We start from the raw sequence: 16,861 nt of genomic DNA, 5'->3' as shown, positions 1-16,861 counted from the left end.
GATTTCACTTTCTTTAATAGACACTGAGGGTTCACTGACACATACGCCACCAAATTTTTTTGTTTCAACTGCTTCAATTGTTTTCCTTCCCAGTGGTGTTGTACATTTTCACAAAAATTTGCTTTCAAAGTGAAGTTGTCGACTTTCTTCCAAGTTGTGTGATATGCTGTGAAAAATGGCATGCGTGTCATGAAACTTGTTCCATATTTTTTGATCGCATTCTGCATGTACGAGTTTTTTCAACCTTCTATGAATGCTTTGTCTCAAAAATATTAAGTATTCAGGCTAACGTAGGATTAGGTTGCATTCTGGGTTCTGTTGTGCCGGGTAGCAGCTCAGCAGTCAGATTTTTTTACTGGACTTGCCTGAGAGTACGAGTTGTGTGAAGCCTGGCCTGAGAGTACGAGTTGTGTGAAGCCTGCACACAGACCCATATCATGCCATTTGACGCAATTTTTACGCTCGACCGCCGTCAGTTTAGAAAAGGACTGTATTGGGTTACTACGACAAACATTACCCCAGCTTGTTTGAGGCGGAAAAAAAAAAAGTTTGTGCCATGGTCGCCATCTTGCATGCTCTCATACACTTTAATTTCAAATTTGTAAAATTTGCTGTTCTCATCGTAGTTGTTCCAACAATACCCCAAGTTTTCCAGAAGTAAAGGAACCCAAGAAAATTGTTTTGGAGATTAGAGAATATAAGCCATGCCAGAATAAAATTCTCAAATTTAGAAAATTTGCTTTTTGCAGCATTTACAGCTGTAAAATACAGAGTAAGGTGGTTCTAGTAAATATATGACGTGTATTAAGAAAAAAGTACCACTCGGTGGCATTTATTTTGGGAAGTTAAATCACAGCACTCAGTTCCTTGCTCGCATACAGCCGCCCAAATCTTCAACTAGACTGCACAACGCCCACTTTCAACAGTGATGCTGTTTAAGCTGGAGGTTGTTTCATCTATTGTGCGCAGCTTAATGTGTTCGCAGTAATGTCACCATGACCGGATGTGACATCATCATGACGTCACATCCAGTCATGTCTAATAACCAGAACTGAGGTCACCACATGACATCATGTCCGGTCATGACCGATGACTTCACCGTGCGATTCACGCATATATGAAGCTAACCTTGCCAGGCATCCAATCCAGGCATCCGTGCTGCGCCTTTCATTTGTCGCTTCCTCAAACGCCGTACCACACAGGAATCGGCGGTGTTTTAAATTGGTTTACAGGAAAGAAAAGGCATAATATCTGTTGCACTTGTCCGCTGACAACAGATAGCCACGATGAGTCTCGAAGTATAATCACGGATAACTTGAGGCAAACAGAAACAGCATCATTGTGTCATCAGTCTTGTACATGACTGCAATCTGCCTTAATTTTTTTCTGTACCCCTGTGCCTTGGCAGGGATCGAACTTGCAGAGAGGTAAAAATAAGGCAAGGCCTTATTTTAGCTTGTATCCTAAGGTCAACATGAATTCCTAGAGGATCACAACTTGTTGAGAAGTGAGGACTGCAGCTTGCCTTTACTACTTTGCACAGATTTACAGTTTCAGAAGTGGTACGAATTATCTGCTACTTGGCTGAAAAGCGGAGCACGCAGCCTGGTTATTTTTGGCAATGGTGGTACTTCCATTATCTTATACATACTCTTTAGCATAGAGTCATGAACTACCACATTATGTGAAAGACTGCCTGACACAAATATAAAGCCTCCCTTAACCTAGCCGTATGAAGTGCCTTTGTGGTCTACGGGTAGCATGTCTGACTTGAAATGCAAGAGTCCTGGAGGGTTCGATTCATTTCACCTACCCATCTGATTCGAGAAGCTTGAGTTGGCAGCTCCTGCCAAATCTGCCATATCATATGATCAAGTGACTTTGCACAACCCTGCCACCAATCAATTCCCGGCTATCACCCACAATTTTTCTTTCACAACCCTGATACCAAATTTTATGGTGAATGGCAGCCTTTAACGCTGTCATATCAACATGTAACCAAAATTTGGTTTCCTTCAAGTGGTGGCTTTAGACAGCTTGTGTTGTTCGTCCCTTTGAGACCTTGATTGGCAGGTGGCAAAGTAGAGACAAGAGGGATGATGAAGAGAAGGTAGGAGGCAGAGGGTGGAGAACGGGTACAATGTGTCGCACTGTGATTTGTAGATTAGGTGGCACAACCCGCTTGCATGGTCGTAACCCATCAGCTGCATTGAGAACAGCAATGCTAACTCCTAGCTCTTACTCCCCTGCACAGATCGTATTCATTGTCTATACTTTTTCTTGGACAAGTTCTTCTGAATATCTCGCAGGAGGTCACTGTTAAGATTTTTGCACGGCCCCTGGCCCCTGAAGGCTAGGTATTTCTGCAAAGCACCTTCTCCAGAAAACGGAAACATAGAATGACCAGCTTGTTCAGCTTGTTTCTGCAATGGGCACAAAACTGGACTCCATTCCACTCGTGAAATATGGAGGAGCCTCTATGACCGGTTATCATTGTACAGTAGAACCCTGCTATAGTAAAGTGAAACTGAAGTCCCATCATAGTAGTGCTTTTGGTAAAACTAGGTTATACTAAACAACGTCTGGCCGTGGCGTCGACTTCTCACGAAATGGCATTGCTGCACACACATTACATGGAATCGCGAGGAAATTTTTTCTTAAAAAAAAAATAAGTAGTGCTTTTTTTTTTATGGTTTTACCGCTAGGCTCATCAGCACTGAGAAGAAGCCAACTTTAAGGCCTTGGAGCCGTGAGGGAAAGCATGCAGCGCGTAGCGGGAAAAATGTAAAGCTGACCAAACACAAAAAGAAGACGGCAGGTCACTTAAAAATAGAGTAAAAGTGCAGCAAGAAAAAGGGAAGCGAAGAAACGGCCGAACATTCACACAACACTGTTCAGCACGAAGGAGTAGTGGCAAGAATTGGAGGCGTGGCTTGTGAGGTTTTGCAGTGCTGGACTGTCGCGCATTTTTCATCTATTGCCTCTTAAAAGATGGAAACAGCGGAAGATGATGCTGCGCTCACGCAATGCTTTGGTTCTCAGCTGGAATCAAGCTCGGCTGTATTCGTATCCATGTTGCATTCATGCTAAACAGGTACTTCCACAAGCTGTAAAAGAAAAAAAAAATGAAAAAGGAAATGGCACAGAGATGATAAGAGAGAGATGGAAGGCATTTTAGAGCGTTCTTTTCATAAAGCAACAAGATGTGCTTAGTAAGCAGACTTTAATTACGAGATAGTATCTTCAGGACCGTGTTATCACTAACAACTGATATAGTAAGATTTTGGCCGGTCCCGGTGACTTTACTGTAATGGGGTTCTACTGTACTTATCAGTTCGCAAAGAGCACTTCCTGGCAGAAGGGCAGCTCAACACTGTTAATGTGGAAAAGCACTCACCACTCTGCTTGTGCTCAAACTGAAACCCACATCTGAATTTGATTATGCTTCCTGCAGGAACGACCTTTAGTCTGCATCTCAAGTGAGCATGCGGGGTATCTTGATGCTTTTTATTTTTTGTAACCGCAACCTCGAGCAGACTAATTCGCCAAAGCTGGCAGCGCTGGTTATGTATACGTTTGCCGCTGGCTCAAGCCTGCACTGCAGTGAAGTGCAGGCACAGAGCAACGCTAGAGAAGAGCACGGGCGTTCAAATTGCGAAACTTTTCTGCCCCAGTCAAAAAGAATTCCATTTAAGCTTCCGGGAAAAAAAAAAAATGCTAGAGTGGCCCTGCGCAATATAATACCAGCTAGTACCACATCACTACTCTCTACAGCGACTTTCTGTTAGCTAGTGCCAAGTTACTGTATATCTGGCAGAACCACATGGAATGGTTTGTGGGGTTTAATGTCCCAAAGCGACTCGGGCTATGAGAGACGCTGTAGTGGAGGACTCCGGAAATTTCGACCACCTGGGGTTCTTTAACGTACACTGACATTCCACAGCACACGGTCGCCTTGCCTTTCGCCTCCATTCGAAAAGCGGTCGCCGAGGCCAGGATTTGATCCCGCATCCTTAGGAAGCGCCCTAACCACTGCGCCATCCCGGCGGGGTAACACATGAATGTGTTATGACAAACACAAAATAACATAAAAGGAACAGCCAAGGTCGCAATGAGCGACTGCAGGTGACAAATGCATCGGTCCCTGGTACTCGTGCTTTTTTAACATCACACTATGCAGCACTGAACTGAATGCTCATACGAGCAAAAAGTAAAAACTCTAGGGGCACTTTGGACCACTAAAGAGCAATGAGGTGAAAGCCTTTATTGGACGGTGGTCTGATGCCCTCCACTATGGCACCTCCTTCCTCGTTTTCCTTATGGCTCGATTCAGGTGTTCGCGGAGAAGTGTGAGATACGCCTTTTCTTTCCTGTAAACCAATTTGAAATGCTGCTGATGCTTGCTGTACTGCGTCTGCTTTTGTATGCTGTGTCATGTGGCGTTAGAGCAAACGCCAAATGAAAGGCGCTGCACTGACGACTGGATAAGGTTAACTTTCACATGCGCTCGAGTCGCCTGGTAACGTCATGACATCATAGTAATCTCTGTCATTATCATCACTGTCACTATCATTATCAATCAGTATCTATCACTAAGTTCTTCACTGACAGATTTAAAGGTAAACAGCACAACCATGCAACTGCTCGCAAGATTCCAATGACAGCTCTCGCATGTTGGAATGGGGACGGAGGAAAGCAGTGGCAATGTGAGTGGCAAGTATGTATTTCCTGGGGCGGCTGTGCTGAGCAGATATCGTGCTAGAAAAACTGGCTACCCTGTATACGCAGTGCCTGGTGTCATCAATAGTACCGGAACTATGGAAGAACGCAAACATTATCCTCATTCATAAGAAAGGGGATGCTAAGAATCTTAAAAATTAGACCAATCAGCTTTCTGTCTGTTACGTATAAGGTGTTTACTAAGGTAATCGCTAATAGAATCAGGGCAACTTTAGACTGCAATCAAGCAGAGGATCAAGCAGGGTTTCGGAAAGGGTACTCTACTATCGATCATATCCATACCATCAATCAGGTGATAGAAAAATGCTCGGAATATAACCAGTCCTTATACATAGCATTCATTGATTACGAAAAAGCATTTGACTCAGTTGAAACCTCGGCGGTGATACAGGCATTGCGAAATCAGGGGGTAGACGAGGCGTACGTGAAAGTGCTGGTAGATATATATAGGGGCTGAACAGCAACCGTAGTTCTGCATAAAGAAAGTAACAAAATTCCGATAAAGAAAGGTGTTAGGCAAGGAGACACAATCTCCCCAGTACTATTCACAGCTTGCTTAGAGGAAGTATTCAGAGACTTGGAATGGGAGCAGTGAGGGATAAGGGTAGATGGGGAATACCTCAGTAATCTGCGATTTGCTGACGACATTGCCTTGCTAAGCAACTCGGGGGATGAACTGCAAATAATGATTGATGACCTAGACAGGAAAAGTAGAAAGGTAGGCTTGAAAATCAATATGCAGAAGACTAAGGTAATGTTCAACAGCCTCAGAAAGGAACAGCAGTCTACATTAGGTAGCAAAGTACTGGAAGTAGTAGGCGAATATGTCTACTTTGGACAGGCAGTACCCGCAGATCCGGACCATGAAAAGGAAATAAGAAGAACAGGATTGGGATGGAGCGCATTTCGCAAGCACTCGCAGATTATGACTAACAGCTTATCGTTATCGCTCAAGAGGAAAGTATACAACAGTTGTATCTTACCTGTACTCACCTATGGGGCTGAAACGTGGAGGCTAACCAAGAGAGTTCTACTTAAGTTGAGGACAACCCAGAGGGCTATGGAACGAAAAATGGTAGAGGTAACATTAAGAGAGAGGAAGCGTGCACAGTGGGTCAGAGAAATAACTCAAGTTACCGACATTCTAGTGGAAATTAAGAAGAAATGGACATGGGCCGGACATGTAGTGCGAAGAGAGAATAACCGATGGTCGCTGAGGGTAACAAACTGGATTCCAAGGGAAGGAAAGCGTAGCAGGGGGCGGCAGAAAGTTAGATGGGCGGATTAAGAAGTTCGCAGGGGTGAAGCGGATGCAACTAGCACAGAACCGGGTTAAGTGGGGAAATATGGGACAGTGCAATGGGTATAGTCAGGCTGATGATGATGAATCCCACAGACTTTCGGTAGAAGCAATGTTAGGTAACCCAAGGGCCGCCTTATACGCCAGCCTAATCATAGCGTCCACCTTGTTTTCCTCCGTCACGTCCATATTCATACAAGGCGTCGCATAAACTGTTCTACTGATCACGAATGCCTGTACCAAATGACTTGACTCCTTTTCCTGCAATCCTCTCTTTAGATTGGCGATTCTTTCAGTGAGCCTCATGGCGGCGTTTACCGTATTCTTTAGCTTTCCTAAGGCCTCCTTATTTTTCCTGTTAGTCTGCAAGTACATGTCCTGTTGTAGCGTATCCTCCTCCTCCAATTGTCTGTCTCTACCCCTGGTGACACAGAGTAACATCGCACCAAGTGGTGACACACAAGCGATCTGTATCTGAAGAATGGTGGCAGCTTAGATGAAGAAATGTTCATGTCAGGCCGCACAACAAAAAACACTGAAATTGTGTGATTCAGCAACTTCAGCTACAGATTTTTTTTATCGCACTAGCAGCAAAGAAGCCAGAAGAGTCTGTCAGAAGAAGCTCTGATTTCAGCTTTTAGCGATTCAGGTACTACAACCACCTGTAATGTCAACTAGTGGCCAAAGGTGCACATAGTTTCCGTACCCACTTGCTTTTGAGTATGTACACATGATCGCTGCATGTCCTCAGTTTTATCTCTGTTTAGGAGGGTTTCCACAATCGTTAGCAACGATCTGCTGACACTGGCACACAAGCATGTAGTTTTCACGTAGATAGGAACCTAGTGTATACTTGAGTGAAGGCTCTCCAGCTTATACAAACTATTTGTAAAAATAAAAATAAATATGATTGTACAGGGATTTTGGGGAAACCAACAGGTTGCTTGTTTTGACGGATTTTTGGAAGAAATGACTAAGTGAAATGCTCAAGTTCATAGGCCTCTTGTTTGTCCAACACGGGCATTGTGAAATTCACTGGCTGAAGCTGCACTGGAATGAGGACATCTACAGTGGTTTGCCTCCACCAGGAACAATGCTGTGAATCTGCTTCATAGTAGTGCTGGTGCTCCTCAAAGTGGCAGTCCTGTACAATGTAGACCAGCTGCCACAAGTAATGCACCGGTACATCAATCAAGTGCAAAGCCCTCACAGCCACATTAGGCAGTATTTGCATGTAGCTTCCCGAGAAGAGTTCAATAAACAGATATTTAACCTTCGTGGCACACCAGCTCAAATTTTGTCACCCTCTGCAAAATGTGCCAACCATAAACCACAAAAAGTTGACAAATGCACGAAATGAGTTGTGCTATGAGCAAAAGAAGACCGGGCTTAAAAATAATGTTTCTAGCAATTTGGCAAAGTTACGAGAATGGCAAGCCTTCACAATGAACCACATAACACATTGGTTCCTGGTATTTGGCTTCACTGCATTTTATTGGTGTAGTCTGGAGAATAGGAATTTCCAACTCGCAACAACCACCCCATCTTGATACATCAAGGCAACTGCTGCAGACAGATCCGAAGGCATGTCGCCTAGCACACATTACAATAGATGCTGTCAAGAGAATGCAAGAAGTGGCCGATTCCATGCCAAGTTACTTAAGACAATGCCGTGTTTCGGACACCATCACATACAGAGAACTTTTGCTCAGATAACCACAGCTGTGTTACCCCCGCAAGGGTCAAGTGTTGTTGTATATGACAAACTCTTTAATCCATGCCAGGCCTGTTCACATATCAATCTGTTGCTTTAATTCTAAAGGCTGAAAACTAGAGGGGCAAAAAATTGCAGTCACACATTTGTGCTTCTCGACCTCCCGCCACTGCAAATCATGCGTCCAAAATCACTCTGAATGCTTTCCAAATAATAACATATCAGCAAATGCAAGGGTGACAATATTCCACAACAAGATTAAATACATTGCAAGCAAGATATTTTAAACTTAACTAGGAGCACACTCTAAACCAGTAGAAGTGAGAGTGTCCATTTGGTCACACCAGTCACAGCTCACTGCACTACTGAGGTAGCGGCGGAATCCAACTGGTGGAGGAAACTCGTACGTCGGCCCAGAGTATTCCTTGCCTCTGTAAATGTAAATAAATGAGAGTAATACAGCAATTACATTTAGTTTGCATAAATTCAGCAAACTCACTCACAGTAGAATTTGATTTGAGTAAAGCAAGTGAGAGTGCCTGCCGCAGAAGGAAAAAGGCAGTAACGAGACTAGCAGTCAATGCTAGCACAAATACAAATACTATTTAGCACACTTGCAAAACACTGAAATAGCAACAAAGAGACTAAGGTAAATCATGTGTGCAGTAAGTGCGGAATATGCTGCGGCTTGCATGGAATTGTAATCAAGAGTGCTTATAGCAGCAACTGCCAAGCTCTTTGACAGGATTACGAGGTACAGTCTTTGTCAAAAGTGTAGAGCCCAGGGGTTCTGCTTCTGGGCCAGTTCCTGCGGCTTGTAATGAATTTCCGGTATTCCAACTTTGTTGATGGCAAGAAGATTTTTTGTCCTACCCCCTTCAGTGGGAAAGGCCTCAACTAATTCTACATCAGTGCCACTATTCGGCTCAGAAGCGGACCCCCCCGGGCTCTACACTTTTGACAAAGGCTGTACATGCAACGGTGCCTCACTCCCCTCAACAAAACGTACCACCTCAGGTTAATTATTGCTTTGTTTTCAAATAAGCTGTCAATGGCCTTGACAGCAGCTTGAAGCCAAGCACTGCCCACTATTTATGGAGGCATTGTTTCTGCTATCATTCCCAGTTTTCTCAAAGTGATGACGCTGTTGGAGCAAGCAAAAGATATATATTAGGGAACTCTGCGGTAGCGACATGCATCTGAAGTGTTAAATCTATATAAATAAGCTCAGCGAGTTCTACCAATGCAGTTATTTTCGTAGTAAAAGGGCAGATACTCTCATGGGAAAGAACCTATGATAGCCGAAGAGTCACCCTCATTGCTGCATGCACCGATGTGAGTACTCGACAGTGGAACGTGTGAGCATATAAGCACAATAAATTCGTGCGGGTATACGCCCGTATCTTGTAGCAATTTTATGCTGAGCAGTAGGCTCGTTTCACTCCGGGGCTCATTTCGCACTGGGCCAGTTTACATTTATACTATCTCTCAGCTAGCCAGCAACTCCCCTTCTTTAGCACTTCGTCGACACTGTAAAGAAGCTGACCTCTTGCACTGCAGCACCACGTATGGGCCGCATAGATAAATACCTTACGACAGTTTTTTGACGGAAGCACGACCGTTTCTATGGGCCCAGCCACTCTATCTGCTGAAGCTGCGAGGAAGGCAATAAAACCTCCTGATCATAAACCAGCGCGTTCACGCTGGCGCACCACAACAAAATGCCTGCTACTGCCCAAACAAACTAGACCACAAACGAAAAATCTTAAAAAAAAAAAAAAAAAAAAGAAAAGCAAATTACAAACTTCCGTGACTCTCGACTCACAAATAGTTTCACATCATCTGTAAGTCGCCGCGTACGTCCCAATACCCCAGTGCACCCCGAAGACAACAGCAACCGGCGACTGATCGGTGCACAGCAGCAGGTAATGCAAGCAACGGTTGTTTCAAGCGCGAAGAAACGGGATCGACGCCATTATGCAGTCTCCACATGCCTTCGCCCGGAGACTGTCGCGTGATTACGCCGCGTCAGTAATTGTGACTACCGCATAGCTGCACTGCCGTGTAAAAACTCGTTAAAAAAGCTGCAAGACGGTAGCAGAACGCCGACAAATGCTTTACCTAGAGCTCGCGGGCATGTACGAAACACCATCATTCGCGTACGACTCACCGTAGTCGGAGGCTGCAGACAGGCCAGGGACAGGACCGAAGGCTACGCTGTTGAATTTAGAGCAACAATCCACAAACTGAATCAGATTTTCACCGAATTTGCATCTATCGGGATGGTGCCCCGCAAACTACAACAAGCCGACGCATGAAAAGCGACCTAGGGCTCGCAAGGCGCGAACACCCGTTGCCCGAAAAGCGCGCCAGCTTTTGCTCGGGTGCGGTGGTTCGAAACGGGGTAATTGACATCTGGGTTTGAGGCTTATTTCCAGAAAAAAGCAAATACTAAAAGTTGTTTGACGTCACATCCGTCGAGAGAATCAACGCGTCCTCCTTTCCACTTTGGTTCTGTGCGCGCATGCGCAGTTCACGGAGCCGGCTCTCTGCAAGTTCAGGTGTGAGAAGCTCGTTTCCCTGCCCAGCTTTCCCTCTAGAGTCTTTGTATTAACTCTATGGTCTGTAGTGTTCGAGCATTGGTGGAAAGAGAAATAAAGAGAGAAAGTGGCTGGTTGCCTGTTTTGCAAATCGTTTTATACAAAGGGGAGAAATCATTATTTTTCTCCATCTCTGGTTTTTATTAATACTCAATGTGAAACTCACTGTTGAAACGATACACTGACAAGAACAAAACAATGGTTACCTGGTTTGTATTCTTACAGTCCTCATGCTTGAATTCAAGCTTGTGGGGATCTCGGACCCCTCTTAAATATTACGGGGGGGTCTCTGACACACCCCCTGGCTTTAAGCCCTGTAGAAGCCAGGGCATACAACCTGTGCACCTGCTGCAGTGCAAAGCAACGTTTCCTTCGCAGATGTTTCTTTTTTGCAAGTTTTTCATAGGTATAATTGTGTTCTCAGAGCCGTTCATTGAGGCATCTACCCGTTTGTCCAATGCAACGTTTCCCACAGCTTAATGGGATCTCATACACCACACCTGTGCTGCAGGGTACAAATAAAGTCGGGTGTTTTATGCTACATGCGCGTCGCTGCACACCACAAGTTTGAGTGATCCTACAAAGCTTCAATAACTTTTCCGAAGCTGTAAAAACTACTTCGATATTTACTTTTTGCCTATTCGTTTCAAATCATGCGATATGCTGTGCAGATAGGGTATTGCAACCAGATTTTGTTGTTGTATTCTGTCCACTGTGTTAGGCATAGCTTCCTTGCTGTTTGTTTTCATTTTTTTATAGGTTCCTTCAGCAACTGAGATGACACCACGTTCCGGATAGCCGGCTTCTTTCAACCTGTCAATTTGATGAATGAAGCTGCTTTCCAGGCATTTTCGAGATTATCTCATTCTTCTTTTGACACCTCTTCCTTTCTTCTGTCACTAAATCTCATGTCAAACGTAAAATGGGAACAAATTTTCTCACCATCCCGGCACATTTCATTTTCCGCACTTTTGTTTCCCGACCTGGTGGGCTTGGCTAGTCTTGCATCAGCTGACGGACTGGTTGGCCTTGGTGACCCGTACTCAGGTCATTCTCGGTGCCTAATACTCCGTGTCATTAAAGTTTCTTCCTCCTTCTCCCAGTGCATTTCTTTCTTTACCGTTTCCACCTAAAGCATGTTGTCCCAACTATATCTCTCATTTGCATTAACCTAGAACACTGCTTTTCCTTTGCACCATTACCATTCAGTCCCCCATTTATCTTGACTCTCCTCCTTTTAATTGGTGTACCTGGCTGGAGTCCTCCATGTCGAAGTGACAGATGGCCCTGGTTCTACAAGTTGCAAACCTCTTTGGCACTCATTTTTGTAGCCAAATAAAGTTTATTACTACTACTTCTACTAGGTCTTGAAGTACAGTTTAAAGAGTTGAGGAAAGGTCTACAGGGACCAGCATAGTTGAGAGCGAAACTTAAAAAACACAATTAGACCTTAAACTTGGGTCGTTTTATTTTGCAGTTCATAACTTATATTTTTGATAGTTACAATGAAGCTCTGAATGGTCGCTTTTGATTGTGCTTCTATATATACCGGTAACATTTCTAACTGAAGGTATGAATGCATTCTAGAAAAGAAAGCAAAAGCCTTCAGGGCTAGGCTTTTTTTGTGCTTCTAAGTGTTGCAATTTTTTAGAAAAATTTAGCATTGGCAGAACAGCCAAGTTGAGTATTAAATTTGGGTAAACTGAATTCTGCTTTAACCATACACTCTAAAATCGCCCAGTACTCTTGCTAAATTTCGGGGGTGCTATTAAAATCACTTGTTTTGACATTTCAAAAGCATTTTTCTATTTCTTCTTTGGCTGCATATACTGCAGCTAAGTCTCTTGATTTTAAGCGAGTATCTCAATTTTAAGGCACTTTTGATGACTCAGTACTCGCGCCTTTTCCTTTCTTAGAAACTTTCGCCTCAAATTCAAGTTAGTTTTTTATTTCATACAAAGAGGAAGCAGCCACAGTTAAGCAATTACTGTAAGTGTCTTGAGCTGGCCCATCAGGTGATGAGGAATGCTTTGTATATACTGATTCACTAAATGAGAAGCATGGGCATGTTCAACTCAAATAAAATTAGCTACCTTTTCTTAATCTTCAAAAAGCATTTGATACAGTGACCATTAAGATTTTAACTACCAAACTGAACTACTTAATTGTCTTCTGCTGTCCATTTATTGCCATTCTTATGAATTTTTGCATCAGATTAAACAACCAAATCAAGCCTGGTGATAATGTATCAGTAAAGGGGGTTGTAAAGGGTGGGGTTTATTCCATCTCCCATACTTTTTTCCTTAATTTAATAACACAAGCCCCAAAATTTAAACTTCCACGAGTTTGTCCTTCTAGAATGAACAAATTATGTCACTAAGTGTTCTGACAATGCAGTTTCAGTGAATAAGAATCTGTTGGCACCATGCAGGGGGTCATGCCGACGCCCATGTCAGTATCTATATAAGTGTAAACTTTCCCAAAACATAATTTTGTTGGCGTATTTAACGGAAGAAATTTTGATGCGCGGGCTAAATTGAAACCACTGTGATGATCGAGCGCGTACCTGGCCATAGCCTCCTCTATTTTTTCGAAAAAATAGAGGAGGCTATGACCTGGCTCTCTTATGAGCCCGCTTCATATGTGCGGGTATACCTTGCTCTCGAAGCTTGCCGTCCCTCTTGGGCGCTACGAAGGAGCAAGTGACAACTTCGGAGCAGTATGCTGCCATCTACACTACCTGCTCGGGTAGTTTCGGCCGTACACAGGCGAAACCGAAACTATACAGCGGGTGAGCGCAAATCGCCATGCTAGTCATGCATGCTGATCTTTACGATTCAATACGCGCCACGCACCGCCGCGGGTGTCACTCCTTTCATAATGTTCGGGAGCGCCCGGGAGGAATGGCTAGCGAAGTGATCGTACAACGTACACCCGTACATATATATGCCGCTCGTACTAAATTATCCTCAATCGAGAGGTTTCATTTTCTGCCATGCGCGGCCTAAATTCATGTGGTAAAAGCGGGGCGATAATGGTGTTTCCAAAAATTAAAAAACTGATATAGATATTATAATTGCGACCTCAGCAAACCTATAGCTGTTAGTAAATGAGGCGCTAGTGCGCATGACTAGTTAAAAAGTATTATCAGTTATATACCAGCGCCTGCTTAATTAATTGTTACCACGTGTTACCTATTGCCTGCTCCACACCACCGCAGAAATCGCACCGCATACACGAGCACAATTAAAAGCCTCCAGCCGAACCAACCCGTGAAACTGCATGTTAATTCTGCAATGCCCGCAGTCCCGGCATAGTTTCTTTTTTCACGACTCGCACCCGCAGCAGCGGAGGCTGCAACGAATTGCATGCCGCCCGTAAGCGTGTACGTGGCGTCGATCGGCATTGCAGTGCACCGTTGTGATCATTTAAGAGCCAACAGATCCCGTGCGTCTTTGTTGGCCAGCGTGTATACACGAACTGTCTGGCGACTCGAGCAGGGTAAGCCATGCTAATTCGACCAGGAGGCGACTTCGTGCCAGGAATTGCATGGTTGCGATTTCATAGGAGGTCGAGATTGAATTGCGAGGGCCCAGTGGAAGCTAGGTGGAACGGGACTGCATGCATGGCCATGTCACAAAAACGTAGCAGCCGCGGGCAAAACCAAGCACCCAACAATTACGCAACAGTGTCTTCTGCAGTCCCCCCCGCTGTGCTGGTGCAGTTGGCGTACTCGACTTCTGTGTCCAAGGGTGTGGGATTCAATCCTGACTGGGGTGACTGCTTTTCGATGTGAGCGAAAACTAACAAGGCGCCCGCGTGTACTGCGCGGTACGGTAAAAACCCAGCTAGGTGGTCGAAATTCTCGGAGCTTTCCACTATATACGGCGTATCTCATAGCCTGATCGAGTTGCTTCGGGACCTCATAAACCAAACCAAACCATCTTTTGCAGTGCAGTTTAATTCGTCCGCCACGTACCCACCTCGCATACACAGCATATGTAACGCGACTCATTCGATCATTTGACCTCGAGAGCTATTATTCGAACTGAAGTGGAAGCGCGAATTTTCATGTGGCGCTTGATCTCAGTGCGTGGTTATGCATATATGTTTGTTGTGAACATAGAATGTGGAAAAAGAAGTAAATTTTTTTACTATATATTTTGCGCGGCCGGATTTACAAGCAATGGTATATCCAGCAGCCAAATGACCGTGTATATCGAACAATTTGTTCAAATTATTCCATGTTGGTCTCTAACAAATCCAGTGCGTAAGATATGCATCAGAGTGCATCGCCGAACTTTCATCCTCTGATGTGCTCTTTATTCGCTTCGCCGGTTACGCGACTGCCATAGGGCTGCGCTGTAAACCGAACTCGATAAAATATTTTATTTATGTGCTCAATTAGTAGAGCTGGCTTATCTGCTTATAGCGCAATAATCAGCGAAAATTGATGGCCATTAGCAACCAAACTGGAAAGAGGGTTGAATCCGTGCCGCGGAGGGCGCGGCGTCGCTGGGAGAATCGACGGCGACGATGCGCCGGCCGACAACTGCCAGTCGATGACCAGACGCATTGCATGCTTGGTTTGTAAAGGTGACCACTGCTCAAGTGCTGCCGATACTTTACGTCGCAGTCGACAAGACAGAAGTGAAAGCGATTAAGTTGATTTACGTTGCACTCTCTCCAGTCGTTTTAATTGAGCAGTAGCCCGTCCATGTTTGGTGTCAGTGCTGCGTTTTCATTTTTAGCATCAAGCAAGCAGCTCGATTAGACCACTATTAATTGTGCTTGAGGGAGTATATATGACAAACACTAAGTGACGACTAGATATATCAAATTTTCTTTATTAAAAATAGTAGTTGGCAGGGCCCTTACCTGCAGGTATACTTAAAGCCTGATAGCATCTGGTTTAAGCACCCTTCCATATATATTTCATGGAAATCAGGTTAAGCCTAGCTGAGTCCACTTAGAAAGGTACCCTCTCACAAAACATGGCTTGCCAGTGCGAAAGCACGAAGGTGCTGTATAGAAACTAGCAGATGTCGTCCTTGCATGATGGAAACTGGCAGCTTGAAATATGAAATCTATGTGTGCCAGGAGAAATTCTATGTAATATTAAGCATTGCAATACTTTGCTTGAGAGCATATGCTTTTTTTGTTTTTTTTTTTGCTCATTAGTTTCATTCACAGTGCACATGGGGTGTTCACTCGGAGACATTTACTCTATTTTCCTTTTCCAAAAGCTTGCTTCGTCCCTGACAGAGTACTGCCAAATTTTTCACTTTTTTAAGCTAAGAAAATTTCTCACTGCAAAATTGGAAAGTGTGCCAAGTAATTAAGTAAGGCAACAATGCTATGCTTCAGAATACTCAGGCTACTGGAGGCATTAAGCTGAAGGTTTCATCATTAAAATCTTGTCAAACATGAGGATAGTCCGAAACTGAATTGATAAACTTTAATACTGCATTTATGGTTCCAAAAATGGCTGGGATCACACGTGTATGCTGATGGTACAGTGTAGCAACTTTTGCTGCTATACGTACCTTAATTACTATTCCTCAATTTTTTGGAACACTGTCATCTTGACAATGCTATTTTTTTAACTGCCGATTTTATTTACAATTACTGTGCCTAAAGGTTAAAGGTGTGGGAAAGGTTATACCAGAAACTGAAATACACCTGTATTGAGCAAATGCAACAAGTATTTGGGGGCACTTCAGCACCGCTGTTAAGGAAAACATGCCACAGCATTTACGACTCCTGTATCCTCATCCCTGTACATTTAGTTCGCTACTTGTCGATTCACCGATATTAGTTTGCGCTTTTATCGCACACACCAATTTGTAAAATTACTAATTACCACATTATGTAAATGAACTCCCAACTCACACATCTGACTTGGGATTCTGAAAGGCAACGAGTTTTTCTCATGTCAAAGGAGCTGGACCATACCATACCATGGTCCCCACATCACACAGACCAATCCATCCAGTCATACTATCTGCCACTCATCCTTGTCACTCAAATTGCCTTTTTTTTGGTAAATATGGCCTTTTAATGCAGTCACATTAAATTAGGCGAGGGCTTCAACTATTGTTACATAAAGAATTACTGCACACGCTTTTTTTTATGCCCTTTTAGTATGCTGCCTCACCATCCCAGTAGCATAGAGGTACAGCAATAGTGTATTAAGTGGGTATCCAAGGTTAGAATCTCATTGCTACAAGCATGTCACCTCGCTATTGAACACAATTCACGTTGAAGGGCCAAGATTTCAATATTTTAGTAAAGTGATTAGCACTGCCAAATGTTTGAGCATTACATGAGGTGACAGTATGGGTGTAAGTATCCCACAGACAAGGGCATTGCAATTAAGAAAGTTGCTGCTCATCTGCAAAATACTGAATCAAACCAATCTTATGCAATTCAACAAACACCGCCCACTTTGCCTTTTTATCATCAGTCCCTGTCTGCAGTTCGAAACATCTTCATTGGGCTTACCTC

The 16,861-nt window shown here is 43.9% G+C and overlaps 1 long non-coding RNA gene across 1 annotated transcript in view; it reads right to left on the bottom strand.

Moving 5' to 3' along the window:
• The window catches only part of LOC146180996 (uncharacterized), a 70,622-nt gene that overhangs the window by 24,538 nt on the left and 29,223 nt on the right, over positions 1-16,861 (bottom strand). The window lies entirely within an intron of this gene.

This window comes from Amblyomma maculatum, chromosome 8 (assembly GCF_055883805.1).
Source record: "Amblyomma maculatum isolate TAMU_Amacu chromosome 8, ASM5588380v1, whole genome shotgun sequence".
NCBI classification, from domain to species: domain Eukaryota; kingdom Metazoa; phylum Arthropoda; class Arachnida; order Ixodida; family Ixodidae; genus Amblyomma; species Amblyomma maculatum.
This window is presented reverse-complemented; position numbering and strand designations above follow the sequence as displayed.